At 54.1% G+C, this 18,240-nt stretch overlaps 1 protein-coding gene across 3 annotated transcripts in view; it reads left to right on the top strand.

Annotated features, from left to right (window-relative positions):
• Nucleotides 1-6,038: 6,038 nt before the first annotated feature.
• The window catches only part of Kcnj12 (potassium inwardly rectifying channel subfamily J member 12), a 43,232-nt gene continuing 31,030 nt past the window's right edge, over nucleotides 6,039-18,240 (top strand). For 2 of the 3 annotated variants that reach the window (XR_007107890.1, XM_047546972.1), the window contains exon 1: nucleotides 6,039-6,623. The gene's annotated coding sequence lies outside the window, so the exon portion shown is untranslated. The remainder of the gene's footprint in view (nucleotides 6,624-18,240) is intronic. The other variant, XM_047546973.1, reaches the window with a different exon arrangement.

Genomic DNA, 18,240 nt, shown 5'->3' with positions numbered 1-18,240 from the left:
TCCCTTCCTGGGAGGACACAATCACTAACAGTTTTGTCTCCAAATGCCTAGATTTCTCAATTTGCTGATGCAAATACATATGTAGTTTTTCTTAACATAAACAGGCTCACATAGCAGTCCCTAATCTGCCTCTTGATTACTTGGGAGGGGGCAGTTTGGGACAATTCGCTCTTGTTGTCAGGACTCATGTTAAACTCTATTTCAGGGTCAGGCCCTATTCACAGGCACTGGAGGCGCAGGGCTCTGCCCACTGCTGAGGAAGGAGGGCGAGATCGAGGGCAAGGGCCAGTTCTGGCTCTGGGGCAGAGTCCCCTGTCTGTGGAGTGATGGCCCCACATGGGGACCACAGTGGGGGAGGCAGGGAGGAAGCAGGCAGTGCCCACCAGGGTGGAGAGGGGCTGGGTAATTGGCCGGATTATCCCAGCGGGAAGGCCTCCTTGGGGGACGCTATTTTTAACTCTGAGAGACTGAAGCCACTTCCCTCCCTCCCTTTATTGCCCTTTATTCCTGTCCTCCTGGGGCCTGAAGGCCTTGCCCGCCTTCCTGGAAGCTCTGTCCCTTTAGAGGAGGAGACAGAGTGAGAAGGGGGGAGGGAGAAAACATCTCTCTGCATGTACCATGTCTCTGGTCCACACGTGGTTCTGCCAGGCGGCTCTTCAGCACCCTGTTCTAGAGGATGAAAGAGGTTTTGAAAGCTTAATGGATGTTTTGGAGGCCACGGTCTTTTTACATCTATGCCCTCTACCAGTAGCCCCTTGAGGTTACTGGAAATTTCTTAAATTAAAAACAGGATTGTTTTGGTTCATTACCAAAAGTCTAGGGGTAGATCTAACGGACTGAAAAGATCTATCTAGAATCTTGCTTTTCTCAGTATCTCAACTCTGCTTTTCTCTGGTGGGTGTCATTTCAGGTGGGTTCACTCAATGTGGGGCAGAGGTGTCCCTAGCAGATCCTTTCTACCACTCCAGCAGCCTGGGAAGTAAAACTCCTCCTTTTCCTGCAGATCCAACAAACGTCCTACGGCTGATATTCATTGTTTGGTTTCTATCACAAATGTCATCATTCAACCAATCACTATGATGTCTACTTCCAGACCTTGGTCACTTCTTACCCCTGAACCCTGGGGATGGCCCCAATCCCACAGGAAACAATTGGTGAAGGGTATGGGCTAGGAGTAGGTGAGATCCCCAAAAGTAAGTTTCTTAGCAGAAGGGTGTAAACAATGGCAGGACTGACCAATGACACCTCTTGAAGTTGCCCAGCCTGGACAAAACCCCGAACCCACACCCTCCTGATGCCCAGGAAATGCAGCATGGAGCACAGTGCAAAGTCTTGGCCTTCTGCTTGGCCCACTGCTACCCTCCTGGTCACTGTGAGAGCATCCTCCTCAAAGACAGAGCTCCAGGGGAGCTAGGGTGGGGGTGCAGGGTGGGGATGGAAGGACTAGGACAGGCTGAGGGATTGTCAGAGCCCAGGGCAAGGGAATCAGTCAGCGCCAGCTCCCAGAGCTGATCAATGCCTGCTTCCGGCAGGCGGGAGGGGCAGGAGGGACTCAGTGTCCTGTTCCCAGGGCTGCCATCATTCCTGAAGTTCTGCACGCCTCAGATCAATGCTTCAGGGTCAGCCTGGGGCCTTCAGGCACCTGGATGGGGGAGGGGCGAGTGTGCGTGCGAATGTGCCTGCAAGCAAGGTTCTAGCCATCCCCCCACAGCATCTCTGGGGACAGGGCCCTTGTCTTCCCTTAGCAATCACTCCCACCTGTGTGTTGCCTGGCACATGCCAAGAGCACAGCTGGCATTAGCCCTTGTCACCATTAGTTTTGGTTATTATCATCAAAGAGTGTCTTGGGACAAATGGTGCTAAGGAAAGAAAACAGGCTGAGAGTAAAGCTCCTGGGCCTGGGTTCTGCTCTGTGGCTCATTGTCAGAGAGTTGGGACCTTTATTTCTAGCTCAACTGACCTTGGACCCCCATGTGGATAGAGCTTAAGTGGAGTGCAACACTGTGCTTCTGGGCTTCCCGCCCTGGGCTCCCAACAGAAATGTGTATTCTGGAACCAGCCAGCACACTGGTCTTTCCGGCAGGGTAAGCACCGAGAAGAGGGTAAGGTTCGAACCCTGGCCACCTGCCTGGAGGAAGAGGCAAGTCTTGTGCTGACAGGTAGACTATGATCACACAGGGTCAAGTGTGGCTCTGCGATAGCACAGGTGCAGTTAGGCATGGCTGTAAGCACCCAGCAGGGGAGAATCCATTCATTTATGTGTCTGTCATTCTTATTCTATAGACACTTATCACCTGCTGAACCCTGGGATGGTTCCTGTCCTCAAAGAGCTGATATGCCAGTGGGAGAGGTGAACGTTAAACTTGACACCTCAGCAAAGTGGAGTTGTGAGGTGGTGAGTCCCAGTGGTAGGACAGGTCTCTTCCAGGGTAGCTGGCTGAGTTAGCTTCCCTGAACGAAGAGTGATTCTAGGAAACAGAATTCCCGGCTCAGTGGTCAGTGGGTGCTGAGACCAGTGACAGGATCAAGCTGGTAGCAGGCCTGCATGGCTAAGCCAGCGAGTCTAGAAGAGGGGGTCCCAGGGCACTGGGTGTCCTGAGAGTGGCAGGTCCTTGTCCTGGGAGATTTTGACTTTCATATCCATTTCACATTTTGATGATCTCCTGCTGGCCAGGAGAGGCCCTGACCGCTGAGTCTGGGCCATGGTCTAGGGCAGGCAGGAGAAATTCTGGCATTCCTCTGGATGAAGCATTCCTGGAGAGCTCCAGGTAGGTGCAGCTGTCTGTCTGGCTGAGAGGAGATACCGGGGAGGGATCATCTGGTTTCTGTATCTAAGTTGATGATAACTAATGCTTGACTTATGCCTGAAACAAAAGCATTGGCATTGTATTAAGATGTGACTATTATAAGAGCCAGCAGCTAGCCAGATATGATGGCACACACCATAATCCCAGTGACTCAGGAGGCAGAGGCAGAAGGACCTGGAGTTTTAGCAATTTAGTGACATCCTGTCTCAAAAGAAAATTAAACAATAAAAAGGGTTGGAGAGGTAGCTCAGTATAGAGTGCTCCTGGGTTCAATCCCCAGTCCAAAAAAAAAAAAAAAAAAAAAGGAGAAACAAAACAAAACAAAACAAAAGAAAGGAAAATAGAAAGAAAGAAAAAGAAAAAGCTGGCATTTGCTGTATAGCTGAGGCTCTGGCCCTGCTGTGCACAGACAACAAAACCCAGCCTTCGAGTGAGGCATTCTCTGGGAACTGCTTGGTGGGCCTCACTGTCCTCAAAATGGAGGGATTACAAATGAAAGGAGGGGCTCCTCTGGCCTCCCAGCCTGTGGCTCTGAGGATGCTCCTATTGCATACTTTTGTTGATCATGTACTGAGGGTTGGAGGTACCTTGACAACATCCTTTCCTAGAGCAGCTCCTTCCCTGGAAGGGAAGAAGGGGAATTTCAGGTTGAGGGCACCGGGCATAGGCCCATCTTGCTGGCTTCTCCTTGGACTATGCCAGGTGGGGAGGTTATTGTTTTTATTGCTGTGACTGTTACCACCCCAGTTTTACAGAGAAGGATGTGGAACCTCAGCAAGGGATGTATCCAAGGGCTGTCTGCTGGGTGTGGCAGTGCTGGGGTGTGGGTCCACCTGGGGGTCCCTGGGACACTCCCAAACACTTTCAGCTCAACAGGAAGCAGGTGGCATGCCTCTACCCTTGTGCCCACAGGGGGAGCCCACCAGTGCAGGTGCATGCACTGATTATAGAGAGGACTGTCCACGTGTCTGCCCTCCTGGTCCTCAATCTCTGTGTGGAGCATGGGGATGTTCCCCAAAGGGATGTTGGTGCCCCATGCCTGGCAGAGGACCCATAACAGCCTTGGGTGATTAAGAATTGAACTCCAACCTTGCAAGTGGGTTGGGAGGATAAGGTGTGGAAACTAAAGGCAGTGACCTGGACCGTTCAGTTTACCTCTCTCCTGGGGCATTCTCTGCTGGGTGATCTTGGGCAAAATACTTGCTATTTCTGTGAAATGGGTTGGATAATGGGGCTTAGGAAGAAGACCCCCACCTGCCTCACATGGGCCATCTTGGCGAACAACTGGGTGGGAGGTGTGTGTGTGTGTGTGTGTGTGTGTGCGCGCGCGTGCGCGCGCACACGCTCCCGTGCCTGCACACATCCTGGTCTCACCCCCTTGTCCCAGAAGTTGTCAGAATCCTAGACCCAGAGAAGTCCTATAGTGTACCTGCTCATTTTCTCATCCCCAAGCCAAGGGGATGCTATGGAATCCTTTGGGCACCCACAGTGGGGCCTCCCCAGAAGGGTGACTTAGGCTCGATTCTCCTGGGATAGTTGAGTCCTCTTTGGCTTCCTTCTTCTGGACACTGGGGCAGGGAAGGGTAGGAACTGAGTCATTTCCCTCCTTGGTCACTTGGAGGGAGAGGGGAAAAATTTCCTGAGTTTTTGGTCTCCTTAGAGTTTTGTTTCCCAGGAGGAGGAGGAGGAAGAAACTAGGACGCGGTGTGGTTGTTCAGGGCAGGTGTGGGGGCGTTGGGGTCAAGTCCTCCAGGATACCCCTTTTCTCTCCACTGCAACCTTAAGTGGCCCTCAGGCAGGGCCTCAGTTTCTTTATCTGCAAAATGTGGCAATGAGTGTATCTACCCCAGAGGGTCATTGTGACAGTAATAAAACTAGTCAGGTCCTTGGCAAAGAGCTGAGCACACAACAACCATTAGACACTTTACCCAGCCTAGAACCGTGCTAAGCACTTTATGTATACTTACCTCATTTAGCCCTCTTAAGATAGGGATTCCCACTATCTCCACTTGACCATAGGGAAGCTGAGGCACTGAGTGGCAAAGACTTGCCTCCATGTTCATCAGTAGAGGAAGTGGGATTTTCAAACTCAGCACAGCCTGAGGTTGGTGAGTGCTCCAGATGACTGTGGGGCCTGGGTGAAGAGCCTGGGTCAGAGCCCTGGGCTGGGGGAGACTGCAGACGGCTCTACACTGAGCTGCCAGCAATCTGGGCGGTGGCCAGAGAGCCGTCCTCCTTGGTTAGAATCCTGCAGCCAGTCTCCCCGCTGTGCAGACACATAATTATATTTCACATTAAAGGGGAAGCTGGAGGCTGAGGGGGCCTGGAAGCCTTTTGAGGCTCGTGCTGTGGGCATAGACCTGCCTCCCCGGCCCAATTCTGTGGCCCTGGGGCTGAGCTGGGGTTCAGGTCAGTGATAAAATGGGGTTTCCCTGGGTCAGGGCCCAGCCGGGCTGGTCTGTCTGCCAGGATGAAAGGCCGGGGCCCTGCAGGAGGCAGAGAGATGTGAGGCTCAGACAATAGGCCCCAGGAGGCTGAGAGGGCAAGGCGCCTGGGGACAAGCTGGGGAGGAAGCCTGAGCCTCCCAGACGGGGGTAGGCAAGAGAAGGGGGTCACATGAGGGTCAAGTCAGCATAGAGAGGGCAGGGGGAGGAACACAGGAGAAAGCAGGAAATGGAAGAAGCCAAACTGAGTACTAGATGGGGAGGGGGAGACATGCCATTAAGGAGAGGTGGTGGTGGTGTGTGCGTGAATGTGTGTGCTTGGTGTGCAAGGCGAGAGGATTTTGTGGGAATGCACAAGTTTAGATGTGTGCACATGTGCAGATACCACTCACGTGTGCACGTGCAAGTGTGTATGCACCTGTGTACCTTCAACCATTGTGCATGTTAGGACATGAGTTTTGCATGTGTGGACATGATGCCTAGGCTTGTGTGTCTGGTTGTGTCACTCCTGTCCAAGATTCCTCTGCCTGTGTGTGCGTGCCTGTGTGTATGCTCGCCATGCACCTGTGTGTGGTGCGCGAGTCCTCGGGAGGATGTGCCTCTGTGTGTGTGTGTGTGTGTGTGTGTGTATGTGTGTGTGTGTGTGCGTGCGCGCGCGCGTCCCAGTGCGCAAGTGGCTGGCGGAGTGTGTGTGTGGGGGCAGCCTGGGGCGAGGAGGGGGCGCCGGGCCTGGCCAGGGCCGTGGTGGGCGGGGGCAGTGGCAGCGCGGTGCGGGGCGGGAGTGCTCTTGGCGGAGAGTTAGACGAGTTGTCGAGCTGGGCAACGGTGGCAGCGGGGCGCGGAGCTGGGTGCGCGCCGAGCTTCTGTCTCCCGCCGCCTCCTCGCCTCCATTCCTCGCTCCCCGTCTTCCCCGGGCCAAGCCGCCGCTGCCGCTGCTGCGGCCGCCTCCCTGGGAACCGTAGCTGGTGGAGGGGGCCTGGCGCGGCTGAAGCCCGCTGGGAGGTGCAGGACTCCCGGGCGTAGGGGAGCGCGCCGGGCCCTGCCCGGGATCAGATAACAGCCGGCGGGGGAGGGGGTGGACCGGCCGCGCTCACAGCGGGACTGAGGGACCGACGCCAGCTGCGCCGGCCCGAGCGAGCGCCCAGCGGCCGGGGGCGCCGTCCAGGCGCGCGCCCCCGACCCGTGGCTAGACCCCGGCAATCCGCGCCGGGGACTGACGCGCCCCTCGGCATGGAGCACCCCCGGGGGCTGCCCTGAGGCGGCGGCGGCGGCGGCGGCGGCGATGCAGCCAGCGCAGCGGCTACCGGGGCCAGGAACGGCCACCCGGAGCTCGGAGGACGCGGAGCGCGCCGCGCCCGGACTACTGACCGAGGTAAGTGTGTGGCCGCAGTCGCACGGACCCCCGGGAACCCGGCCCCAGCTCCCCGCAGGCCGCCTTCCCGGCCCGGTGTGCGCACGAGGTGGTGCAGCAACAGGGAAGGTGGGGCAGGAGGGTTTTTCCTCGCTCTCGTTTTCATCTTTTTTCCTCCCTTGGTGAACCATCGGAGGAAATGCTGACTGCGAGCTTTTCTTCCTCTGCCATGTCTCCGGCTACCGCCACCAGGGAACTTTGCTCCTGGCTAACCTTCGTCCCGGGGGGCGCTCCGGGAAACTTTGAGGAGCCTCGGCCCCCCTCTGGCCGGTTTGCATGAGGGGGGCTCAGAAGGGAGCTGGAGGAGCCACTTTCGCGCGTGGCATCGGTCCTAGGCGTGACCTTCCTAAAGACCCCACAATCAAGGTGGGGCCACTGCCCGTGGGATTTATTAGCCGGCCTCGAGGATGCTCCCAACCCGAGACCTGCGGGGTCCTTGGAATCGTTTCTCTTCCACCTCCTGTGCTCTAGTGGAGTAAAAACATTCTGGAAATGGTTCTCGGCCAGCGGTTCCGTTCTGCTTTTTAAAAGTCGGCCTTGAGAAGCCCGCAGCCGTTCGGGACTGAGGGTCCCTCCTGGGCGCGCTTGTCTGGTCTGAGTGTCCTGGGGTGTGGGGGAAGCTGGACGGGGAGTCAGCGACCCAGTGCAAATGGCATCCGGGTTGGGGAGCGCCTTAAGGGGGGCTTCAAATGCGAATGGAGGCCCTGGCAGTGTCTGTGCCTCTGTGCACATGTCATGTGAATGTCTTAAAACCTATATTCTGAATGAGGATCACAGAAAAGTGTTTCTTTGGTGGTGGCCTCCCGTTCTGGGAGGTTCTGCCTTCCTGCAGCCTGGACTTGTGGAGACTAGGGCCATCCCCTTCCCGTTTCCCAGGGGGCGTACCCATCCCGGAGTGTGGCGCTGCCTGAGGCCATTTCTAGTTTCTTCTTCACTCCCCTGTGCTCAGGTCTGAGCCATGCAATAAAGCACTGGGGACCTCCTGCTCCCCACTTCTGCATCTCCGAACCCGGGTTCTTAGGCTCTGTCTCCCGGGAGCGCCAAGGCGCCCACACGCCGCTGAAATCGGCAGCCGCCTCCTCGAAGGTGCGAACCCAGAAGGCGTTAGCCTCCGGCCTACCCTTCGCTCCCTTCCTGAGGTGCCAGTAAAGGCCAGCCTCTGGCTGCTGCCCACAACCCGGGTCCGGACCCCAGCCTCACCTTGGGCTAGGTTGCATGTTTACAGCCAGTTCCACCCTGGACCGCGGCCCTGTAGCAGGAGAGGGTTAGAGAGGGGACAGCTCAGCATCAGAAGCTTGGGGTCTTTTTGAGGAGTGCGCCCGCTTGTATTCTCAGAAGAGCCCCTCATTGTCTGCCAGGGACCTCCTAAGAGATTTCTCATTGAAGTCTGTATCTCAGTTTTCTGGTGGCCCCTCCCACCAGCTAGGGTACCTAAGGTTGGCTGCTCTGGAAGGGGTGCCCTGGAAGGGCTGGCATCAGGTGGGGCCAGGCCTCCTGAGAGAGCGTGGTGTGAAGGGGGAGGAGCTTGAGCATCCTTGCCTACAAGGAGGCTGGCTCCAGTGTGCTGGACAACAAGGAAGGATTCTCTTCTTCTCTAGAGCACTGCTGTGCCCATTACAGTAGGCACTCTATAAATGTTGGGAGTTGGCACAAGCCTATCAGACATGAGATCCAAGTTTCAGATCACCTCCTTGTTCTCCTCCCTGGTGAGAGCACGGTTGAGCTCCTTCCTCAGCTCGGAAGGGAATGAGTCTTCTCTTGGGGAAAGGGGCAGGGTCTGAGTGTGTCTGGCTATCTATGGACCCTGGCTGTGCCCAGTTGCCATATCAGATTCCCATAGGACCATCTGGTTATTCAGGCAGGGTTCCCTCCAGGCATATACCTGATGGAGGGATGCTCAGGGACCTGAGATGTGCTGGGAGGAAGAGGTGCCTGGAGAAGCTATTGCCCAAAGCCTCATAGCAGGTTGGGTTGAAACAAATCTTCAGCTAGCTCTCTCCAAGCCAAGGGTTGCCCCCATCCTTCCTGCCCCAGGGCTACTGTATCCCTCTTCCAAGTCTGCTCCAACAAGGACAGGGTCACACTAGGTGGCCCTGCAGCAGTGAAATAATAACAACAGCCATGATAATAGTAATAACAGTATTGGCGACAGCAGCACCCTGCAGCTCTGCAGCACTGGGCGGTGTGCAATTTCCTCTTCTCTGGCTAGGCCTTTGGTGCCCTGGGCCATAATTGGCAACACCAAGCACGGAACCCAGAGGCCTTGGCACAGGATGGGGGCAAAAGTGACTGTTTTGTCACTCCTAGTAACCTCTATGGTCCTTGCTCAGCCTTCAGGCAGGGGCTGCTGCTGTACGTGTATGCTTGCCCCATGGTCACCCTCAGCCCCCACATTTCCATGAACTCTGGGCTGGGCCTTCCCTTTGACAGGTGCACCTGGTGCCTGTGGCTGAGAGTTGGCCAGTGCTTTACTGTGAGTGACACATGGGCACACCTGCCCCTCCCCTGGGGCTTGCTGCTGGAGCCTGGCCATGGCTGGCACCAAGGAAGGCCAGGAGGGGGCAGCTTGTGGGCAGCAGGAGGGTTGGGGGCTGGGCCAGCCACTCGAAAGGGAAGGTGTGGTGGGCGTGGGCTCGGCCCCTCAGAGGCTGCTCTGGGGAATTGGCAGTGTGATAGGGAACCAGCAGTAGGGAAAGGCTGCAGATGAAAGCAAGCCGCCTGAAACTGGGCCGCGGGCAGGGCTGTCGGAGGCTTCAGAGGAGACATGGGGTTGGGGGTGGGGGACTGGGTGGGGGCAGGTGGGTTTTCTGGAGGAGCTGGGCCTCAGGCAGGACCAGAGCCCTTGCTGGGCACTGGCTGAGGGCCCAGCGCTCTGCTAGTTGATTTAATTTCCTAATGGCCTGCCAGTGCAGAGGGTGGCATTAGCTTCGTTGTACAGATGGGGTTGGAGGCTGGGGAGGCTCTGGAGGGGTCATAATAGCCTGTGAGCCTCTGACCCAGAGTCCTGGGACTTTCCCAGGGACCGACCTTACTCTTCCTTGCTCAGCAGACATCCCACCCAGGGGTATTTATATGCCAGCCTGGCTTTAACCACCTGTCCCTGAGGAAGGTTTTACACAGGCCCTGGGGCTTGCCATTCCAGTCCCCAGGGAGCTGCATCTTCAGGACCTAGTGAAGGCCTGGCATTTAGAAGATGCTCAGTAAATGTCTGAAGATGCTTTAGTGGCACTGGCTTTGTTGTACTGGCACAAATTATGGGGGGAGTGCACTCTGGGGGTGAAGTTCCCCATGGTCCCCTGTGCAGTGTCCAGCATACAGAGGTGCTTCATAAATGGCTGTTGAATGAATGAATCTCACTATGTGGGAGGGATACTTGAGGGAAGCAGTGCCAAGGAGGAGGTAGGGTGAGGGAGATGTACTTCTTTGGGCCTCCATTCTCTTGGCCTTGGTTTCTTGACTGTGAAGTGGATCTGATGCCCCAGTCAGGGAGTACCCAGGATAGGGAAGTAGAAATGTGAGCTTTGGCGTATACCTCTGGGGGAAAAGGGTGGTGGTCTCAGCAGAAATGGGGGAATGCAAGGGGAGCCTCTGAAGGAGGGGGTGTGAGCACCTGGGGAGACTTGAGAATCTGCCATTCTAGCCCAACCTTCCTGTGGACACATGGAAAATGGGTCCAGAGAGGGAAGGCATATGCTGCAACAACAGAGGGCCTCACACACAGGCCTACTGCTTGGTGTGTGCTCTGTGGCCACCCCTTCATTCACCCCTCTGAGGTTCCACAGCTCAAGTCTTTCTGCTTGACTACAGAGGCACTGAGAGGCTGCGGGGACCTTGCAGACCCTGGCCCAGCTCTCATTAGCCTTCAGCCCTGTAGCACTGGACAGTGAGTGTTCTGCTTGCATGGCTAACCAGGAGCTGGAATTCCCTTCTTAGTGCCCCAGGGAGCAATTCTGCCCTGACTGGGCATTAATGCTACTGCTCCTAAAGTCAGTGGGGGCATAGCCTCCTGGATCCTGAGTGGAAAATCCTGACCTCTCCTCCAGGCCTTGGGCAGCTGATGCCCCCCTCTACTCTTCACCTGTGGCCTGGGCTTCTTTGAAGGATGCAGGCTTGGGCAGGGGCCAGGGAGCAAACAATAAATGGTATGGAACGGAGGCTTCCATCAGAACATTGTTACTTGAGGGTCTACTATGTTCTTGACACCCTCTGGGTGTCAGGGCCTTCCCATCATCCTAGCCTGGTCTTTCTCCTCTGTCTCTCTCTTTTTCTGCTCTGGCCACTCCACCTGTTCATCTTGCTGAGCCTCTGACAGATCAGGCCCACTCCTACCTCAGGGCATGGCATGTGCCGTTTCCCCTGCCTGGGCCACTCTTTCCCAGATCTTGTTCCCTCCCTTCAGGTCTAGTGCAAATGCTACCTCCTCTCTAAGCCCTCGCTGACTGTGGCCTCCTTCACCCCATATTCCTTCCCTCCTGCTCTACTTTTCTTTTAATGCCATATACTTCAATGCATTTTGTCTTGTTTATTGTCTGCCTCCCCTTGAGATATAAACACCTTGAGTACAGGGTTCCACCTTAGCTCTACCCCCAGGGCCTGCAGTGTGTATAGTATGTGTTCAGTAAACACATGGGGTTGAATGGGTTGCTTCAGACATACACAATACCTAACACACAGCAAGTGCTCAGTAGCAATGGTAGCTAGAATTACTGTCCATTCTGCAGATGGTAATACTGAACCTCAGAAAGATGACATCACTGTTCCAGAATCGTGGACTTGTCCAAGGCAGAGTGGGATTCCGCCCTTTTCTCTGAGCCTTTGACCTGCCATCTGTTCGGTTATGGGGAAAGGAGTTGGGTTTATGTCAGGCTCCTGCTCCGGATTGCTCTGGATTGAATTCTGTGTATCTGTGTCCTCACTGGCTGCAAGTTCTGAGCTTTGTTTCGTCCCTGGCACTTGACTTGCTTCCAGCTCAAGATGTCCCTGCCCAACCCTGCAAGGGGCAGAAGCCATGCCCACTGCAGATCTAAGTGCACTGAGGCCCAGGGAGACAGCCTTCTCAACCTTCAGCTGATCTTTTTGAATTAGCAAATCTTAGCTTCCTTCTGTAAAAATGGTGAAAATGTATGGAGGCCTCAGGAGGTGGGGTTGGTGGGGGGTCTCCATTCCTTGCCCAGTTAAGCATTTTCACACTTCTACTGGCTGCTTGTGTTTCGTGTCAGTGTACTCGCCTTCCCTTTTCCAACCTCTTTTTGACATAACACCCAGGTTTACATGTACATGCGTGTGCACACACGTATATGGGTATTATGTATGTATATTAATCTTTAAAAATTGGCAATGACCAACTTTAACAACTTCCTAGTTGTAAAGAGATCCGGATGCTTACTGGTTAGTCTGTATTTGGTGAAGCCTAATCCCTTCCTTCCCTCCTGGATGCCCCTGTGGCCTCTGAAAAGACAGGGCTTATATTTCCTTTCCAGCATGAGCAAATAGTTTTTGGGACTGAGCCTCAGTGGGCCACTTAGCTCAACTCAGCTCAGCTCAGCTCAGCCAGGTGCACAGGCTTCTGGGATTCACCTGGGCACAGAAGATGGACCAGGAAATAGGAGCCATTTGCAGCTGTCCGTGCTCCCACCCTGAATGGGGAGTGTGTGTATTTGTAACATGACACCTCCATTGTGAAATTCGGCACCCTCGGCCAGAGAGGGAGAGCCCCAGCCCATGGTTGCACAGCTCATGAGAAGCAAGGTGGGACTCTGCCCTCCTCAGCCTCCTTGCAGCTGTTGGGAGACTTGAAGTGGGGGAGCACATGGAGATGGAGAGGTGCTGGGCTGTGTGTGATGGGGGAGGCTGAAAGACTGGGGCAAGAGAGGTCGAGGAGGAGTTGTGGGGCTGGGGAAGGACGCTTGCCCTCAACCCCTGCCCACCTCCCCCTGTTCCAGCTGCAGCTTGGGCCCCCTGAGCTGGCAGCTCCAGCCCTGCAATTCTCCAGCACTTAAAGCAAAAATAAATCGCTGCCAGCAGCTGGTGTTCTGGGTGGCAGCAGCAGCGCCACCCCCTGCCCCGACCCTCTGCCTCTGGGCTCCTGGTTCCAGGCCAAGACCAGGCTCCCACTCAGGCAGTAGAGGGCTCAGGGGGCTTGGCATGACCCAGAGAGAGTGGAAACCTGATGGGTCACATGGAGGGCAGAGGCGGGGTGAACACCTGGGGCTTCAGGGGTGCTGGTGTCCTGAGGTAGGTGAGGGATGCTCATATGTGGGACTTCCTAGAGTTCCAGGCCTCAACTGTATGGAAATAGCACCTGGGTAAGGCTCGGGTGTTGCAAATTCACAGAACACAGCCACCCGTACCCCGCTTGCAGGCCATCCTTGGCCCTGGTCCTGGGCATCTCTTTTCTTTCCAGCCTCTCCCTTCCTTCTTAGAGAATCCTAGAGGTCTTGCCTTATCAAATGCTCTGAGGAGGTCACATTTTAGCATCATTCATATTTTCAACAAATAGCTCTTGAATGCTTGCCATGTGCTTGGCCCTCTGCCAGGAGTCAGGGGACATGGCAGTGCACAAGACCCCACCAGCCCTCATGGGAGGGGGAGGATAAAATAGACAAGTAAACCAACTCAGGAAGAATCATAGACTTGCACATATTCCTTTGTCAATTATTACAATTTTTAATTATAAGAGTGTTGCACAGTCCTGGTTAAGTATCTAACAATCAGAAGGGTGAAACGTGAACCCCTCCTTTTCAAATTCATTTTCTCACTCCCCCTTCATGTTCTTGAGGTGACCATCATTAGAGAACTTGCTGGATTTTCTCTGTTCTTGTGCAAATGATAATATGTGAATGTAGATATATAAGCAAGCTTACTCCCCATCCCCCTTCCTTCCTTCCTTCCCATCCATGCCACTGTGTCCCCTGCACCAAGGGCCCAACTTTGTGGTTTCCCAATGCCTGCTGGACCCAGGGCTCTCATCCCATCACCTTTGCATATTGGTTGAGGACTGAGTCACCAAGTCTCTGGATCATAGAATTCTAGTTGTGGAGTCTTTGAATGCACCCAGCCACTGAAGTTCATGCACCATGGATTCTTTGTATGTTTTAGTTGCTTTGGGATAGGGAACCTGAACTGCAGAATTGGAACATCTTAGTACCAGGAGAAGTGCCGACTCCTTGCTTAGATACCTCCTTTCTCAGATCCCGCTAGCAATTTAGAAAGTCCCCTGGCTCTATACCCAGAATTCTGGTTTGGAGGGGAGTCTGGGAGTTCAGTTTTTGATCTTCCCCAGTAGCCATCCTTTGCTGCAGTCAAGCCCCCTGGCCCCTGGGCAGGTCCCTTTTCTTTGGGGTGAGTCCAGCTCCCAAGTGAGGTGAGCCCCACTTGGATTCCCAAGGGAGAGCACCGACAGCTTCTCTAGGGAGAATCCTTGCTTCTCTGGCCCCCTTTTTCTTGACCTCTTAGAGGCAGAAACACTAGCTTCTTCATGGTCTTCAGATGAGGGCAGGCCTCTGTCCTGAGGAGGGTCACCCCTCATCTTCTGTGAGATCTGCATCTCTGTGCCTCCCACCTGCTTGGCCACCCTATCATTCCTGAATGAATGATTTGAGAAGAATTGGACTCCTATTTAGGATGGATCTGGTACCCCGATTCTGAGGCAGGTGATAATGACCCACTGGTGTTCTTCCTCTTGAAGCTTTATTTTCCCCACTTGTGAAATGGGCACCATCCTCCCTTCCATCCATCTCTTCCTGCCCTCTGTGCATTGGCTCTGTGGGCAGGGCAGGGCAGCTTCCTCTCCTGCCTGCTCCTCTCTGCTGTGTGGCCGGAGGCTCAGCCACGCCATCCCTTTATCCTGCTGGGTCTCAAGCTGTCAGCAACACCTGTCAGACAGAGAAGCCAGGTCCCTTCGTGGGTTGGGAGATTTGAGGATCATCTCAGGGAGTGTCCCCAGAAACCTGTGCTGCAGTCCCAGAGTGACCCAGGCCCCCTCTGGGGTCTTGGTGGCAGAGGACTGACACCCTTTTCCTTTCCTCTGCTGGGTGTGAGCTGGGTCTGACCAGCAGAGTTTCACCCACTCAGGCGTCTTGGCCCTGACCCTGTGTCAGATGCCCTGGCTCTAGCACCAGGGTCTGATGATTAGGCTCTGGGTTTGTCCTGACCCTGTTGCCTCCTGGTGGCCTCAGAGTCAGCTGTGACTGGGTGAGGACACCCCATACGGAGCTAGGTAGATGGGGAAGAAACTGGGAGGGCAGGGCTGAGGTGGGGAGCGGGAGCTTGGGGGCTGTGGCTCAAGCCTGTGCCTTACTGTCTCACCTGTGAAATGGGAACACTAGAGAAATTGGGTTGAACAAAGCCATACACCTGATGTTGTATCTGGGTTGTGGAAGGGCAGGAGTCTGGAGGGACAGTCAGCCAGGTTCAGGCAGCGACAGCAGGAGCACTTGAGACCCTGTGTCAGTTTCCTGTGTCTGTGACAGCGATGACCACCACTCTGGGGGCTGAAAACAGTACAGGTTGGACATCCCTTATCTGAAATGCTGGGATGAAAAGTATTTCAGATTTTTAAGAATTTGTAGTATATTCATATACATAATGAGATATTTTGGGGATGGGACCCGAATCTAAGCATGTATTGATTTGTTTCATATATGTCTTAATCTGAAGGTAGGTTTATGTAATATCATCAATGATTTTATTATTATTAACAAAGCTTCATGGTATGGAATTTTCCACCTGCAGTGTCATATCAGTGTTTAAAAATTTTGGAGTTTTGAGCATTTGAGAGTTTGGATTTGGGGATTAAGGATGCTCAACTGGTACAAGTGTGCCTCCCAGTTCTAGTGGCCAGACATTTGGGATCCGGGTGTCGGCAGGGTTGGTTCCTTCTGGAGGCTCTGAGGGACAGTTCTTCTGGGCCTCTCCTGGTTTTTAATGACTGCTGGCAACCTGTGGTGATCCTTGACTTGTAGACGTGTGGCTCCAATATCTTCACGGCCTTCTCCTTATGCTATCTCTCCCTCTCTTAGAAAGATGCTTGTGGCTGGATTTGAGAACCACCCTAATTCAGGCAAGCTCATCTCCAGAGCTTTAAGTTATTTACATTTGCAAAAACCCTTTACCTACATAAGGTCACGTTCACAGCTTCCAGGTAGACATATCTTTTTTGGGTGGTGAGGAAGGCACCATTCAAATCACAACATGTGGTCCACCTGGAAACACCACCCTGTATCTTGACATTTTCTTCTTTAAGAAAAATGGAGCAGCCAGGTGTGGTGGCACATGCCTGTAGTTCCAGTTACTCAGGAGACTGAGGCAAGAGGATTTCAAATTTGAGGCCAGCCTAGGCAACTTAGTGAGACCCTGTCTAAAAACAACAACAACAACAACAACAAAAGGATTGGGGGTGTAGCTTAGTGGTATAGCACTTGACTAGCATGTGCAAGGTCCTGGGTTTCATTCTTAGCACTGGGAGAAAAAAGTATTTAAAAAAATGTTCTTTCTGGGCAATGTGCTTTGGAGACGCATACCGTTGGGGTTCTGTTTGTTGGTCTCTGCCATTTACCATCTGTATGTCCTTGGGCAGATGACCCAGCTGCTCTGTGGAATGGAGATAGTAATGGTCCTTTCCCTGTGGGGCTGCTTCAAGCAATCAGTTCACAGGCAACCCTGGGACATGGGAGGGTGTGGGAGATGACACCTTTTATGATTACAGCAATCAGCAAAATGGTTTTAAAATCTGACTGGTATTTCCGGAAGAGGCTGAATTTCCGTTTGGTTAACCTGCCTCACTGTGATGTACTCACTTCTAGGTCTCTATCCAGCCTGGCGGGAGGCTATTGTTAACATACTGCTGCTGTAATAACGTGGCACTTATGTCCTGGTGCCTGGGCAGTCCAAACAGAAAGTTCTGGAAGTGGTCTTGCTAGGTTGGAGGGGCTGTGCCTTTGTGACTTTGAGAGCTGTCACCACTATGCTTTCCATGGGGTCATGCTGGTTTGGGGTCACCTCTGCAGAGTTTGTGCATGCCTCTGCCACTGCCCAGCTCCCAGTTTGCAGACATTGAGGTCTAACAGTGCAGTACATTTCTCTTGGTTCAGAGGTGGAGCATCTTTTCATGTTAATGCACCTTCTTGTAGTTCCTTTTCTGGCAGGCAGGGTGGGGGCATTTCCAGACCTCTATCTTCCCCCCCTAGGTTGAGCCCTCAGGGAGTCAGGTGGTATGGCCCTGCTTCCTGAGGGGCTTTTCTCATCCTACAGGGGACTTCAGGGACAGGGAACCACTGCCCCACTTCTCAGATGCCAAAACCAAGACCCAGAGAGGACCTGCAATAGCCTAACCTGTTTCCCAGCATCCCTGCCTGTGCCTAGAGACCTAGGGTGGGGTCCAGGGGCCTTTGAGTTTCTCCAAAAGCTGCCGCAGTCATGGGAGGTGAGGTTGGGTTTTGCTCTTACAGATCCCCTTGCTCAGACCCCTCCCTGGGCCACCAGCCAACATGTCCCGCTAGAGGTGGCCTCTGTTTTGATGGCTCGCCGTGATGGGCTGGCCTGACGCCGGCCTCTCCCTGGGCTCCTGGCCACCATCAGGATATTTTGGGGGCTCCAGTACAGCACATGCCCAGTGGTGGATTCAGCATGCTGCAGTGTCACTGGGCGCCTTTACTTCTCAGGAAGTGGCGTGACGTCTCCCTGAGATTTGGCACCCAAATATAATAATGAAAATGACTGTTTACCCCACATCTGCTGGTGCCAGGCGCTGTGCTCAGTGCTTTCCCGAACATTATCTCATTTAATTCTCAAAATGTCCTGGTTGGATGAGGAAAGAGACTTGGAGAGATGGGGCCGCTCAGGGAGGCGGGTAGCCAAACTGGATTTCAGCTCAGATCCGGAAGCCCCACAGGAGGAGGGCCTCAGTTCCTGAAGAATGACACAGGCTGTGCTGGGTTCTCCCCGGAAAGGAGACTCTTGACCCCTGGATCCTAGGAGATGTCTAGTCCAGGGAATATCTCTGGCTTAGAGTGACCGTACTGGGCATGAGCTGGGCTGGCATGGATTCAAGTGGGCTGTCCTCCACCCCCATTTGCTGGGTGACCTGAGCAGCATCACCTCTCTGAGCCTTACTTCCCTACTCTGAGAAACAGGCCTAAATCTCCCTGATTTTAAACTGATTGTAGGGGACATGTCCCAGGTCCTAGGATTATTTTGGCGGTGTAAATGGCAGGAGGTTCTCTGAATCCTTCCCATTTTATGGGTGAAGAAACTGAGGGCTTGAGAAGGGGAGGGATTGACAGAGCTAATAACTACCTTGGGTGACCTGTGGCCTTCCATCCCCACTGTGACCTCAGCCAACAAATGTGGGCTGGTCCAGTTGACTGCTTTCTTGCCAAATGCCAGGCTAGAAGACAGGCCATTATTTGAGTCCTTTGGACTCAAGTAGGGAGAAGGTTGAGGTCAAGGCCCTACAAAAACTCTTGGGGGGCATGCTGCCCCTATACGTGTTTCTTAGGTAGCAACGGGACTGACTTTTCCTTCTGCCTCATGTACCCAGAGCCCTCTGCTCACCAGAGCTGGGCTTCCAGGTTCTGTG

The sequence above is a fragment of the Sciurus carolinensis genome, chromosome 3, assembly GCF_902686445.1.
Source record: "Sciurus carolinensis chromosome 3, mSciCar1.2, whole genome shotgun sequence".
NCBI lineage: Eukaryota > Metazoa > Chordata > Mammalia > Rodentia > Sciuridae > Sciurus > Sciurus carolinensis.
This window is presented reverse-complemented; position numbering and strand designations above follow the sequence as displayed.